Genomic DNA, 14,578 nt, shown 5'->3' on the forward strand with positions numbered 1-14,578 from the left:
AGGAGCAAGAGGAAACACTGGTGATGGGAAGCAGGGTGTGCGTGACCCCCACCTACCCAGTTCCATCACAGGAGCCTTTGCCTGCATGGCTTGAGCCATGGTGGGAGCAAATTCTGAGCTGCAAGTCTCGGGATCACAGAGAAGCAGGAATTACTGTTCTTTTTAAATGAATTAAAGGTTTATTAATATTCTCCAGAATATTCCCCAGAACTTTGTGTATTTCTTTTTTTGAGATTGAAGGAGTTCAGTGCATAAATGCATTTATCTTCCCAGGTAACTAACTTACTGTATTTGATGTCTATCATAGCAAAAAACAAATGGGGCAGGAAAAGGTTTGAAACTGGAGCCTGATGAGATTTTTCTCAAATCTAAAAAAAAAGGAAGTTTTAGCAAGAGAGTATTCAATCCTAAACTCAGTTTCACAGAAATAACGGCAGAATATTTTGCATTCAAAAATACAGGTAAATACCTCCAACTAAAAGCAGGCTAAAATCAGAGGGAGTTTGTCTGGGTCTGGAAACGTCTTCCTTTGGCTTTGCCTGTGTGCGGCACCCATCACACAGCCAGGAGCCGCACGTCGTGCAGGGCTCTGCGGGTCCCTGGCGACGCACGATGCCCAGCGCTTTCCTCCTGCCTTCTGGGGACCAAGAAACGATAAAACCAGTATCAGTAAAACCTGATAGCAAATTGAGGAAAAGGCAGCAAGCTACCACACGTGTCCCCATGTTTACACCCCTCGCCATGCCCCTCGCTGAGGAGGCATTTGCACAGCTGGCATGCCCCAGGCAGTATTTCTGAGCGAAGCAGGACCCCCGGCCCCACGTGGCACGGCTGTGCCAGAGGGACCTGGTGGCACTGGGCAGACCCAGCGAGCAGGACATGGGGCTCGAATGTACAGCCGGTGAGACCCCACCCGGGTGTATGCCAAAAACTCAAATCCATTTATTGTTTACCTCCAGATAAGGGTTGGGTTAAATTGCTCTTCTTTGCAAACAAGCATAAAAGCACGTGTCTAGATTCTTGGTTGAGAAATGTATTTACAAAAATTAAGGTGTACATGATAAGATGGGAGATGAATTTTTCAGTGTTGTTTGTTAGGAAGAAAGAAAACTCTACAGATTATTGTGCTCTTTGGAAGCACCTCTCTTGTTGGCAAAGGGAAAAACAAAGCAGCTGGAGACAAGCAGAAATCAAACCAGCTTATTCACCCTCCATTAGCACTTGGCTGAGCTTCAGGCAATGACCTGGAGCCACCAAATCTCCATCTGCAAAAGCCCTGACCATCCCGCACAGACTGAGCCCACCCCAGCTCTGATCTTCCCACGCTTCCAGCACCCAAATGGTCCCTGAAAAAGCCTCCCAGAACAAGTGCCAGTTCTGCTCCCAGCGTGGGAGCCGCGCTGCGAGAGAGGGAAGTTGCTGATGAGAAGCTCCTGTGAGGACGCAGCCAAACTGTGGGAAGTTTTTCTCACTCTTAGTATGAAATCTAGTAAAATTTGAAACATCTTAGTCTTATTATTTGTGTGTCAAGTCAACTTATCCAGTACCGCTGAGAAAAATTTCCTCCAGCGAAGATATCTGAAATCTATAGATTTTTTTCTCTCATTTTAAATTTAAGAGTGAAAGAAAGCTCAAAAAGATGCCATGCCTCACTATTTCCCTTTTTCTTATATACTACAATCAAGTCCTCAGTCTTAAAACCCATCATTACCTCCAAATTAGTATTTTGCAAAGTATGCATGGAAGATACCTCGCAGAATAGAAAATTAACATTGTGGCTTTGCAAGAAATAAGATATAAAAAACTGATGCAAGGAAAAAATGAATACAAAACATGGACACCCTGGTTTCGTTGGCAAGTGGGATTCCCATCACAAACCTGGGGGAAGAAGTTTTCCTGAGAAATAGTCACATAAGAAACTTCCCAAATTTCCTTCAGTTAAAGGCTAACAACCTGCTTCTCCAATTATCAAAAAAAAAAAACCAAAACAACCCAAAATGCAAGCAAGAAAAGATTTTATATTCTTGATTTTGTTTTCAGCCTAAGAGCAAAAAAAGAAAGGTAGATTAGCTGTACCTACCCCTAGGAACAGTAATTTTATTTTAAGCCTCTGTATACCATAAAGCAGAAAAAAATGTCTCTTTACTTTCCAGATAATTTCTAATTAATAAAGTTATATTTATTACATGCAATTAAAAATATAACCTCAGGGCATGAGCAACAATAGAGATATTCAGTCTGAGGCTTACTTATCAAAATTATTTTCCTTGCTTTTTTTCCCAAGTACTCTGCATATGAAAACTCATTTCTTGAAGCTACAGTATCCTGTTTCATAAAAATAGTGTCTTCTAATTAAATTAATTTAACAAAGGAAAAAAGTATGTTAGAATGTTTCACATCTGAGAATAAAGCTAATTGAACTGAATCATCTTTTCTGTAATGGAAAAAACTCTGATGCAATCTAATTAAAAAGGAATAGGCCCTATTTAATTATTTTATTTAATCATACCCAAGACAATTGTCTGGTTGGCACTTCTCAAGGATTTGGTCCACGCTTCTGACGCTGGAGAAGTAAATATAAATGGCGCATTGATCACAGCGCTAAGAGATAAATGAGGCATTATAGCCTTCACCACCTCCTGCTCAAGAACAAAACGCCGTCCCCACACCTCAGCCTCTCGAACCATTTCACTTTTCCTTCCTAAGCTTCGTTTGCAATGCTCTTCCCATAGACCGTGAGACATGAAACATCTCTTCTCCTCCTCTTCTTTGACACTACGAGTTCATAGAATCATAGAATAATTTGGGTGGGAAGGGACCTTTAAAGGCCGTCTAGCCCAACCCCTCTGCCATGGGCAGGGACATCTCCAACTAGGCCAGGTTGCTCAGAGCCCCTTCCAACCTGAATGTTCCCAGGGATGGGGCATCTACCGCCTCTCTGGACAACCTGTTCCAGTGTTTCACCACCCTCACTGTAAAAAATGTCTTCCTTATATCTAGTCTAAATCTAAACTCTTTTAGTTTAAAATCATTCCCCCTTGTCCTGGCGCAACAGGCCCTGCTAAACACTTCCTCTTCAGGTTAATCTATCTTGGTTAGAAACAGTCATTCCAAAATTGTGAGAAGGCAAGAAAACCGGCTGCTGCTTTTCAAGGAACATTTCCCACCGTGTCTGGAGGAGGTTGGTGGGAAGCAGGGTATCCATCAACGTCTAGCTGGTGGTTGGTGCAGATCAGCTGAAATAGCAAAGGGTGCCACTTTGGGTTTTTGCCCAAGACCCCTTCCACAGAGGTTATGAGCACTGAGGCAGGGGCAGTGGGGCAGAGTCACGGCACTTGGTGCTGGCTGGTGGCAAGGTCTTCGGCCAGTGACAGCGTCCCTGGAGCAGGACACGATCCTCAGTCCAGATTCCAGAAGGAGTATTGGTTTTTCTATTGGGCAGTATAAGAAACAGACATCAATAATACTACATATTAAATCACAAAACATTAACTCTTAGGCAGACATTTATATTTTGGCAGTATCAAGCAAAGGTATTTGAAATGTCAGTCTCTGGATTATATTAATTGGAGTTTTAAATCTCTGGTGCCTGTATGGCTACCTGAATATTAATCTCAATATTCTGGGTTTCTGACTTGGAAAAAGAAGTGCCTTAAGGTTAGTGAGATGCCCGAGATTTCTATTCTATAAGGGAAAAACTACTAAAAAAATATTTGCTTCCACTCATTTTCTTATGTTAACAAATTCTTAAAACAAGTCTATCCTAAAAATGTCAGAAATACATAATATAGATAGTGTATGAATAGATTATGTAAATGACTTAGTATAATGATTTAGGCATTAATCAGTTCTTTTTTTTTTTTTTGCATATAAATGCAGAAGTCCTGAACACAACAAAAGCAACTTGTTTTCCTGAAAATAAGCAAAAATACACAGAGGTTCTGTCTTCCTTGCAGGCTTTAGTCCTCATTTCTTCCAGTCCTTCACTACCCCTCTTTACCTTAAACACAAAGGGACACAAGTGAAACCTGAGGCTTCCTTACCTCCATCACAGGTATTTCCTGCAGGAAAGATTAACCCCATCAGTTAGATTTTACTGTAAGAAGTAAAATGTTGCTTTCCTGATTTCTGCAGTACGACAGCAGAACAACTCTGCAGCACAGCAGTTTATGTGGATTTAAAACTGGCTGATGGGTCTCAGTGGCGCTGTGACTTTGGGGTCTGTGTACTGGTGCACCGCTAATAGAGTACCAAAGAATTGGTCATTGGCCCAGGTTATTAAGCATTTCAATCAATGGCCTGGGAAGAAACATAAAACCATGTTGTATAAAGCCTGCAGATGGCGGGGATGCAGACGGGGATGATGGGACAACGGAGCTCTCCTGCTTGTTGGTCAGCTTGGCATACACAAATCACTAATCTAAAGGTAAGGTCAATTATAAAAGCCAATTTTAACATCCCAGGTTCAAGAATGAAGGACTGAGGCCACTCTTGGTGGTGGAGGATTTTACTGTGAGCACCGTGGCTCTGAGTGTGACTTCAGGTCCATGGCAGGTGAACATCAACACCGGCTTCCAACCAACACCTCGGCCACAAAAACTGATGCAAATTTTGTGAGTACAGAGAGAGAGAAGTGGAGAGCTGGGAGGGAAGCTTCTACATTCATCACTGCTGCAGGGTATCGGGTCCTCTTCTGTGCTTGTAAGTCAAGAAGGACATCCACATAGTGCAAAGGGTCCCCAGGGCCATGTGGTCATGTAGGGAGCTCCGTACGCTCCGCCTGAGGAAGGGAAGGCTGAACAGATGCATTTGTCACCTTAAAACCTATGAGTATTGTTTAGAGTCAATATCAATGGTAAACCAAAAATCAAACCCAGACTTTTTTCTTAAGAGACATCCTCTAGTTAAAATAGAAATTAATTCAGGGAAGCTTTATGGCTGGTATCAAGCAGAAGTTCCTCCTGGCTTTGTAATTGACTGATCTGCTGTGTGTTGAGCCGCAGGATCGAGTTTTTTAACTCCATGCAATAAATATCGAAGGCTATTTAAATGGAAAAAGGAATCACAATTTTGCTGCTTTGTGTTATATAAGCAAGGTTTAAAATGAAATTACTGTTCCTAGAGATGAAAGAACTTAAAATCTGCTCATGTTTTTTACCCTTAGGTTTAAAAAGCAAATAAATACGTAAACAAATAAATCAAGAATATTAAATCTCATCTAATCTGCTTTAACCAGAAAATCTAAAAAGAAGCTTTCTTATTCTGCAGCTGAAAGAGTTGGGCATGCTAATCTTTCCCAAGGAAAGCTTTTCTTCTCAGATAAGTGTTCAGAATCTGAATTAAATTAGTCTTAACAAAGCCAACTTCCTTTTTAAAATCCGGATTATGAACTATACTGCCTTAGACGTTCCTTACTTGTTCCTTGTGATACCAAACCATCAATTTCTCACTTTTCTGGAGAAGTCCTCCATGAAAAGTAATCAAAATTTGAAAGTGGCACGGCTGTGGCCAGGTTTCTGGGCACTTCTTTATACGCCACCAAAAAGAAATGCAGCCCTTCCTGTCCTTCCTCAGTCCCTTACAGACAGGGCTGGAAACTAAACACGGGAGACTTTATATGTCTTCTCTGAAACGTTAATCTTTTGATGATTAGAGGAGCAGTCAGTCTGACCTTTACTCTTACTATTTATATTACTTCTTGTGTCTGTGTTTTTGTGGAAGATTTGTCAAGTAACTGCATTTAGTCTAAGAATAAAGCAGCCTCTTAAATTGTTGCATGGTTTTGTGTTTCCATAACCAGGCACTGCCCGTGTAAATACCAACCATAAATATTCATGAGCTGCACTGTTTCCCTTCCCCAGTAAGTTCTGCTATGAGCGTGGAGAAGGGGTGTGATTAATGCCAAGTTAATTGTGCCAGCCTGCTTGATCGTGGAGGACACAGAGCTACAGACTCCAAAGGACAGAGCCATGTGGCTGCAACTTTGCAATTATCTTTGTCCTTCTCGGTGTAGGATACCTACAGATGTCTCCGACTTGGCCAGTTGGCTGTAAAAATAACCCTGAATTCTTTACTGTTGCAGCTATTTTCTAATCTTCAGTGCTCTTACCGCGGTGTCTGAAGCATGCTGAAGCTCGCTCTCCATTTGTGTCCTGCTTTTAAAACCCTGCCCAGACCTCAGTCAGCCTTACTGCAGCCGCTCCTGCCTTGCATTACCCCCTGAAGATTTACTGCTCCAGCCTCCTCTCAGTTCTGCTCTGACGACGGCTGCCCCTCAGGCTTACCTCCGGCTGCGTCCTCTCCCCGGTCCTCTCCCCGTCCGCACTAGAGACGCCCCTTACTCTCACCGGGCTGCATCCCGTTGGAGACAGATTTCACTATTGTCCCCTTTCTCTATACAAATAAAACACATTATGGTCTTTTTAGACTTTTTCTCTCCCAGCCTTCCCAACAAGCCCAACTCTGTACTTTCAGATTTTTTCCCCTCTGCAAGTTCACAAAAGCAGGGGATTTAAATGACTCGTCCCTTCTAAAAAAGCAGGAATACATGAACTCACACGATGTGCTACCTCAACCCAAAAGGTATACCTGAAAAAACACCTCCCCCCTTCCTTACATAAACCTCAACCTGCTCCTGTGAACTTTTTAAAATCTTATTCACCCAAGCGGCATCCCCTGGGGAAACCTACTGCCCTGACGGACTCCCCCCCATCAGCTACCCTGGGCGCTCGTTTTCCCTGCAGTTTCTCAACTCCCGGCACCAACACTTTGGCTCAAGGGGGGATGAATAAACATTGTCAGAGTGTTCGGGAACAGACATGGATTATTTCCCAGCTGAGAGTTTCTCTATGCTTTTCCTCAAGGTCTGTTGCATTTGCTATTCCGATACTGTTGGTCCCTGTTGAGAGAAGCCTCCTCTTAATTAACTATCTAGTCAGGCTAGACCACCCCACACCTAGGCAATTTCTTTTCTTGCTTTTTTCTTACTGATGACGAGCCAGCAGAAGGGCAAAATTCTCAGGGAAACAGAAAAAAATGTCACAGTCACTGTTCTTTCCTTTCTAGCAGTATCTACTGCTCCAGGTTCACACAAAACCAACTGCATCTGAGCATTGTGCTTCTAATTGCCTTACAGCTCTGCTACATGGGACTGCCACACGGCTCTGGAATGCTCCTGGTATTTTCCTCCATTATGATTTTGCACTTTATGACATTGTGCCTCGCTTTTAAATCTTCCCAGTAGGCTGGTTATGCTCCCTGGGGGGTGGATGTCTGTCCACTATAGCCCACAGAAAAAGCAAAACTGCACGAATGGGCTGGCGAGGGGAAGCTCTTCCCATAATATGAATTCTAGATATTGCTAGCACACCCTTACTTATCTAGACATTAAAATTCTCCAGTCTGCAAGTGAAATCCAAAATAGAAAAATGTGGAAGAGAAATATGATTTCAGTGAATGCCAGGTACAATTTCTGTAAACCCTGATCATTGGGCTAGTATGTTTTAGGAAAAAAATCAGCTCTCTGAAGCTTCTTTAGCCTTCAGACATGCACAGTGAGATAGAAGACTAGTATTTCACTTCTGTGTTTGTAGAACCACATGATGGAAAATGATCAATTTCTATGAAAATCTTGTCTTATTTGGCAATCAGCAGGATGAAATAAAAATTCAAATAGAAAAATAGACAATTATATACTATAGGCAATCTTCACATGTACGTGGCACAATATTCATAAAATTACGCAGTAAGTGTTTTCTCATTACACTGAGTTTTCAATGTTGGAGATAAAGCAATTCAAGCAGCAACTATGCACTCTGGCATAAACTAGTTAAAATAATTTGCCTCTGTGCACTACAAAACATGAGCATTGAATAGAAAATTATATTAAAAATTTATATAGTATTTCCTTGCTAAGCTTTACATGCATTATAATCATATCATGAGATTCATTCTGATAACACTGTAATACAAAATAACGGGGATGACTCATCTGGCATACAGAAAAGCAGAAAGCGTGTGGTGCTGTACGGTTATTGCAGTGTTTATAAGTTGTTGCTTCCCATCACAAATGGAAGCAATGTTTTCAGAATAAAAGCAGGCACTGGAACGTAGGATGTAATTTCCAGGGCCGGGGCTGTAGGTGGACTTCCACTAAAATATTCATGATTTTAGCTGTTAGCAGCTCAAATTAATTGCCATTCATAATTAATCTGCCCTGTAGAATCCAGCTATTTTATAAACATGGGATTTATTGGACATGCCCCCTTAATTTGTATTGTAGGTTTTGTTTATTTTACAGTCAAGAATACAAAAATAGTACTTGTCACACAGAAGAATCAATATTCAGCATGCTATGTCTGCTATCTGATCACCTTTAAACCCACTGCAGAACTCCTACGCAATTTAAAAACCAGTCATATTAATTTCTTAATTCTAAGTATGTCACTTATCGTTCACTCCCACGGCACAGGCGTTAATCTCATTAGCAGCCAAAGGAGCTGCGAATAAGGTGTGGGAAAGCCAAATCCCACAGCTGGGGCAGCGGAGCTGGCTGGGGTGGGATGGGGCTGGCACCTCGCCTGCACGTGGAGCTCGTGGGTGAGCCCGGGCTAAGCTCACCTCCCAGCCAAGTGTGCATACCCAGAGCTGATTACTAGGACAAGGCAGTTTTTAAACAGGAGAAGGGGCTGGGGTCTAGGGCGAGCTGACTGCTGCTGCTGAGATTGCTGGAGACAAAATGAGTAATTGACTTCAGCAACATGCACAACTCCTCAAGTGTTCGGGTACCTCATCCTTTCCTGACCGCTTGCACAGACCAATGGTGCATGGCTGGTATAACGCCAGGCAGCATTTTAGAAACATTGGTTAATAAAAAAGGCTATTTGTGTCAAAAGACGTCCAATGAAGAGTTGCTACAAGATCTAATAAAAAAAACGTTTGATTTTGCCCAATTTTTTAATGAAATTTGACCTAGGTTCAACAAGCTGTTTTGCTGTCAACAAGAAAGAGGAACAACAGAGAAACTACAGAGACTTCATCCGTCAGCTACCCGGATGGCCAGGGGCCTAGAGCATGTTGCCTACAACAAGGGGCCTGTGCATCTAATGGCAGCCTACCACCACTTGAAGTGTAGCTGCAAAGTAACCCTACCCTACTTGGTAGAGTCAGGAGCAGTAGCTAGGAGCTGCAATCTGGGAGGCTTTAGGCAAGATGTTAAGGTATGCAGCTGTGGAAGAGGCACCCAAAGGTGGTGCAGTCTCCATCCTTGGAGACTGCCAAACTCATCTAGACAAAGACACAGTTGACCTGCTCTGCTGCTTGAAGGTGAGACTTTGGTGGAATGACCTCTAGTGGTCCCTTCTAAACAATATTTCTGTGATTCATGTTGCTGCTGTTAGTTCCAGACATATGAGTTTTCCAAATTATTCTGTCCTACATAAGTTCTAGCTCACAACGTTGAGTTTTATTTGCTGTCATCTTGTTGATCACCTTGCTTCATTAGGGTCCCTTTAGACTGGAGAATTGCAGCTTTGGCTGATCTAAATAACTCTATCATCTGCAGATGTACCACATCAGTAATCATTCGCTTCCCCACTTCCCCCCCATCGTTAATTAGCATGCCAGACAGAAACAGTCCCCGTGTGGAAATCTCTGGACACCCTACTGTTAACCTTTTGCCACAGTCAAATGGCCATTTATTCCTACTCTGTGTTCTGGGACTTGGCTGAAGACATTTTGAAAGCCCCAATAAATTATGTCAGATGGTGCTCCTTTGTGCCTGCTTGCTCAAGTGAAAAATAGACTGGTATTTCCATGCAGAACAATGACACTACGCAGCAGAAGTTACACCGCCACAGCTCTCGGGGGAGGCTGTGAAAATCCCTCGCACTGATGGCTGCGCTGCATTCATCCCCCGGATTTGAAGAGCTTTTTGGACACATTCCTTACTCCTCCTATTGCTACCCTTGTTCTGTATGCCACTGACTGGGAAAGGAGTTAAAAATAAAGCTGTGTTATTAACAAAGAGGAAAACACTCATTTAAGTGCTATTTATACGCCTATGGAGACTGTTCTTGGAAATTCTCCACCAGCTACAACTATACACAGTCACCCAGGCAATGGAGAAACTGAATAACTCCTAAATGTTATTTACGCGTGGGCCACACCTCTGGTGCTAATACAAGACCCCTCTTTCTGTACTGAGGAAAGGAAATGGAAGAAACGTGACAGGGGTTCCTGCATGGGCTCCTTGCCAGACCTGGGGCAATCACTTAGGCCAAGTTCCTCAGAAGGTCTTTGGCATCTAATGCTGGCTGAAACCACCTTAAAATCAGCAATCTTAAAATCTCCAAGGACCTTACCCTTATCATGATGAAATTGTCCACCTGCATGATAAGGAGAACATTTTCTCCTTCTCAGGAAGGCTGAGAAAAACCCAACAGCACTGCAACATGCTCCGATGCTGCAGTCGCAGAAACCAGTAGGGTAGTTCAGGTTGTTTAGAAGACGGGCCCCCCTGTTACGGAGGATCAATACCACTGAGAGTAGCACCTTCAGCAAAGACTGGCTCAACTACCCTTTCCAAAAGCTGTGCAACACCCTCAAACTATCCCTGCCTTCACCTGGGAGAGTGCAAGGACTAATACAAGCCCCATGCCTCCCAGCAGTCACCAGCAATCTGGGGAGCAAGACTGGAAGAAGTGGCACCGGTGCTGAGTCACCGCAGGAGGGGGAAGCAGGGATGGGGAGTAAACGCAGACGCTGTGCCGGCGACCCACGGGCCGAAGGGTGAGGTATAACTGGGATGTAGCGATGTCCACCGCTGAACAGCAAGGAACAGGGGCTGCAATGTACTGAATAAATCACTTGCAATTAATCCTGTGACCAGCTTCAATTCCAAAGCTTGTTTATATCTGTCATGGTCTAGTTATCAGAGAGGAAAAAGCAAACTGACAGAAATATATTCCAATTAAGTGCTTGTAGCTCAATGAGGTTTCGGCTCATGCTGTAGTTCTGAACTGTGAGAGCGCCAGTGGAAACCTTTTGAAGTAGTCAATGATTATTTTAACAATTCAACTTATTTTCAAATGATTTATCCAGGAAAATAGCAATTTCTAACTTCCTTGGATTCATTGAACCAATATGCTATAATATGTCATAGAATTAAACTAGTCATTAAGACTTTTACTGGATAGAAAAATCAAGTCTCTGAGGCATCTGACCTTTTGGGCACTTCAGCCTTTCTCACTTCAGTTACCCAGTTGTCTTAAAATTGCCTATTAGTAACTGCCTGACTTTGTGGACTTTCTGAACAGTTATTTTGAACAGCAAATTTAAAACTAAATAAATCTAATACTAATAGTTTCACTTCTTATTTTTAATAACAGAGTCCTGAGAAATAATACAGCCGTAATTCTCCTGTAGGTGTGCCTTGCCATTTTAATTACTTCCTCACTGGTAGAAGTCTGACAAACACAACATTTTCTTTTTGTTTTCAATAAATAGTTGTGCTTAAGGGAGCCTGTGAGAAGATCAGTAGATTATTCCAAGCCATTACCACCATATTATGTTTAGATAGATATGAATATACACCTCAAAAAGAGGGGGGGTCATAAATTGCATTTGCAGATATGCCACAGTCTTTCTGTGACCTTTTTTGCTTTACGCAGTGAATGATATACATCAGAAATGGTGAAAATGTTCCCGGCCTCTGCCACATACTTGCAAAGCACTTTATGAATAACAACAGTGTGAATATTGATGTAAGTGATAGGCATGGACAGTAAGAACCAAACTGCAAGAATTACAGCAAATGATAGAAAGATCAACTCAAGGGCTGTCTGGACGTAGCAAGGCACAGGAATCACACAGCCACCCATCGAGCACAGCTTGTTTTCCCATGGGATCTACATCGGGTGTACTAGTTTATGTTAAAAAATAGTTCAGATTTTGGCTCAATTCTTGATTAGGTGACAGAGCCACAGTAAGAATAAAACCCTACAGCTACAGGAATTCATTTTCAGCACAGTCAAGGACAATTTCTAACAAAATGTGACATCGGGGTTTTTTCAGCTTAAAAATACATCAGGCAGAAAAGCCCTCTGCAACTTTCTGCTCCGAAAATGGCTCGTATTCGTGCCAGCACAGGCAGGGACTCCAGGGGTGAGTGCTGCGTGCCTCACCGGTTGTACCCGGAGGTTTTGGACCACTGCTGTAAGAACACCATGCTACAGCCAGGGAGCAAATCGAGTCTGCACAGCCTTTTTCAGCGAGTGAGAGGAAAACACCTTCCAATTCTAAATATTACACTGGTACAACCAATATAAAATATATAACGATTCTAACTGGTGTCTCAAGGTGGGTGCTGGTCTCAGGTAATTTCATGGTTTCTCACTTCATTTTAATGATTACCCACACCCAATCATCCACTTCAGAAGACGAGGCAGGAGCCAAGCAATAAATAAGATGCTAGGCATGGAGTTTTGTTCACAGCGTTGTGAACGTGCATCTGACTTCAGTGCAATTAGCTGGAGAGCACACACTCTTCCCCAGGCCAGCGGCGTATGAAATTTGTGGTTAGGAATTATCTGAATGGCCAGCTGATTGATTTTTGGTTTTCTGCACTGTTGCATAGTGACTGATCTAAATCTCGCCTTTTATTAACCCGTCTCTCCAGCGCCTGCCTAACGAAGCAGAGGGAGTGAAGTCAGCACGGGAAGCAAAAGCCTCAGTCACTCAAAGCAGAGCAGCTCCAGAGGCTTTCGGAAAGGTCAGCGCGTCTCAGGCTGCGCTCCTGGCAGCGCTGGCTGCAATTAGAGGGGAGAACGAAGAGCTCTCTGCTGCACCGGCTGCCTTCGCAAGCTCGTTATTCCCTGGGATCCTGGTGTCAGGCCACCTGACAAGTATGGATTTAGGTGCCATTATTAAATTATATCCAATAAGTCCAGGGCTCATAACAACTACTGTTTGTTTTGATGGCTGAAAGGATTCATGTTCCTGCTAGCCGACTGCTCTTGACATAATCATTTGTGGGAACTAATCAGAGGAAAATACTGTAATAAAGTACATGGTCTCCACTTGATTTTAAAAAGGGAAGTTAAAAAAAAAACAACAAAACTTGAGAGCATCGCTGACTCTTGCAGACATTATATATATATGTATCTAGCTTTAGTACACCAGTATGTACCTGGAAGTATTCAAAGGGAAAAAAATCATTAAGAAAAATTATATGCAGAACTATTAGTTTGATTTTTAAAAGAGTAAAAGGGTGTTCTAGCATGGCAGACCTGAACTACTTGAATGAAAAAGTGGGGTGAGATGATACTCTAGTTGAAAGTCTACAGTCAAAAGTACTGGATCAAATAACAAGAATTTCTTCTGAAATCTTGGAATTCTTCAGTCTAACATGCAGAAAGGAAAGCAAGCTAATTAACCACAGGACAGGTACAAATCATCAGTGAGGGGCATCCTCAAAGCAGAAAAAGCCAGATGTAGGGCAGGATAGGCAAGATTTTGTTTCTAGTAAGAAAAGCTTGAGTTTAACTACTAATAGTCTGAGGTATTAATGTAATTTCAAAGGACACAACTCCAACATTTTCTAGCATGTGGTGTACCACTGTTGTCATACCTGTGGGTTTAGATTTTGCAGTTGAGTTCCTGTGAAGCACAGTCCTCATACAACCATATTCCCCAGAAGCAAAAGGCACGTGGAGAAGAGAGAGCTTTGCAGATGTCTTCCTCAGCAGAAGCTGGTGAGAGGCATCTTATATCAAGTCTTATATCAAGCATTTGAACACAGTGGCCAAAGATGAAGTACTTCCAGTGGTGGGGAGAGAAATACAATGCGTGAAAGGGAGAGGTGGCTGGACTCCAGGGAAGAGAACAGATGAATTTAGTAATAGGGAAGCTGGAAGTGGTTGCAGGGTCCTGCAGCCCCACCTGATGCAGATAGCACTAAGAGACTGAAGGCCCAAGCCCTGGCAGGGAGAAGGGTGCTGCTCTGGAGGCACCACCACCACCGAGCCCTGGTGCTCAGCACGGCTCTCGCAGAAGATTGGGCAAGTTTTATATCAGCTGCCTATAAAGACAGTTCCCAGTCTTTGTGGTGGAGCAGGACGGAAGGTCCTACAGTGCTGGGAGGTCTCTGCAGCAGGCTGGTGATGAGCTCTGATGGATTTATCAACCCAAAGGACAGTGACTGCCATTTGGGATACGGAGAGATGACTTGCAGGGGGATAAAAACGTGAGGAGAAGAAGGTCAACCATAAAATCTGAAACACAAAAAATTTCTAAGGGTCTAATTACCAAATCTGAATGAGGAATGCAGAAGAATTAAGAGCCAGATTTTCTTTTTTCTTTTTACTTATTCCAACTATATTTTGCCAAGGGCTTATACTTAGTGAAACATCTTTCCATCAGAGGAGAGCACAGAAATATGAATATTAACATCACCGGTAGATGCACATTACTTTTGCAGAAGACATAAAGATGAAAGAAAGAAATGCAGTTATTTGCCTTTATCTTCAATGCTACCAAGAGCCAGACCCTACATTTTTGCCAGGCAGATTTCACTGAGCTA

The sequence above is a fragment of the Calonectris borealis genome, chromosome 5 (genome assembly GCF_964195595.1).
Source record: "Calonectris borealis chromosome 5, bCalBor7.hap1.2, whole genome shotgun sequence".
Classification (NCBI taxonomy): domain Eukaryota; kingdom Metazoa; phylum Chordata; class Aves; order Procellariiformes; family Procellariidae; genus Calonectris; species Calonectris borealis.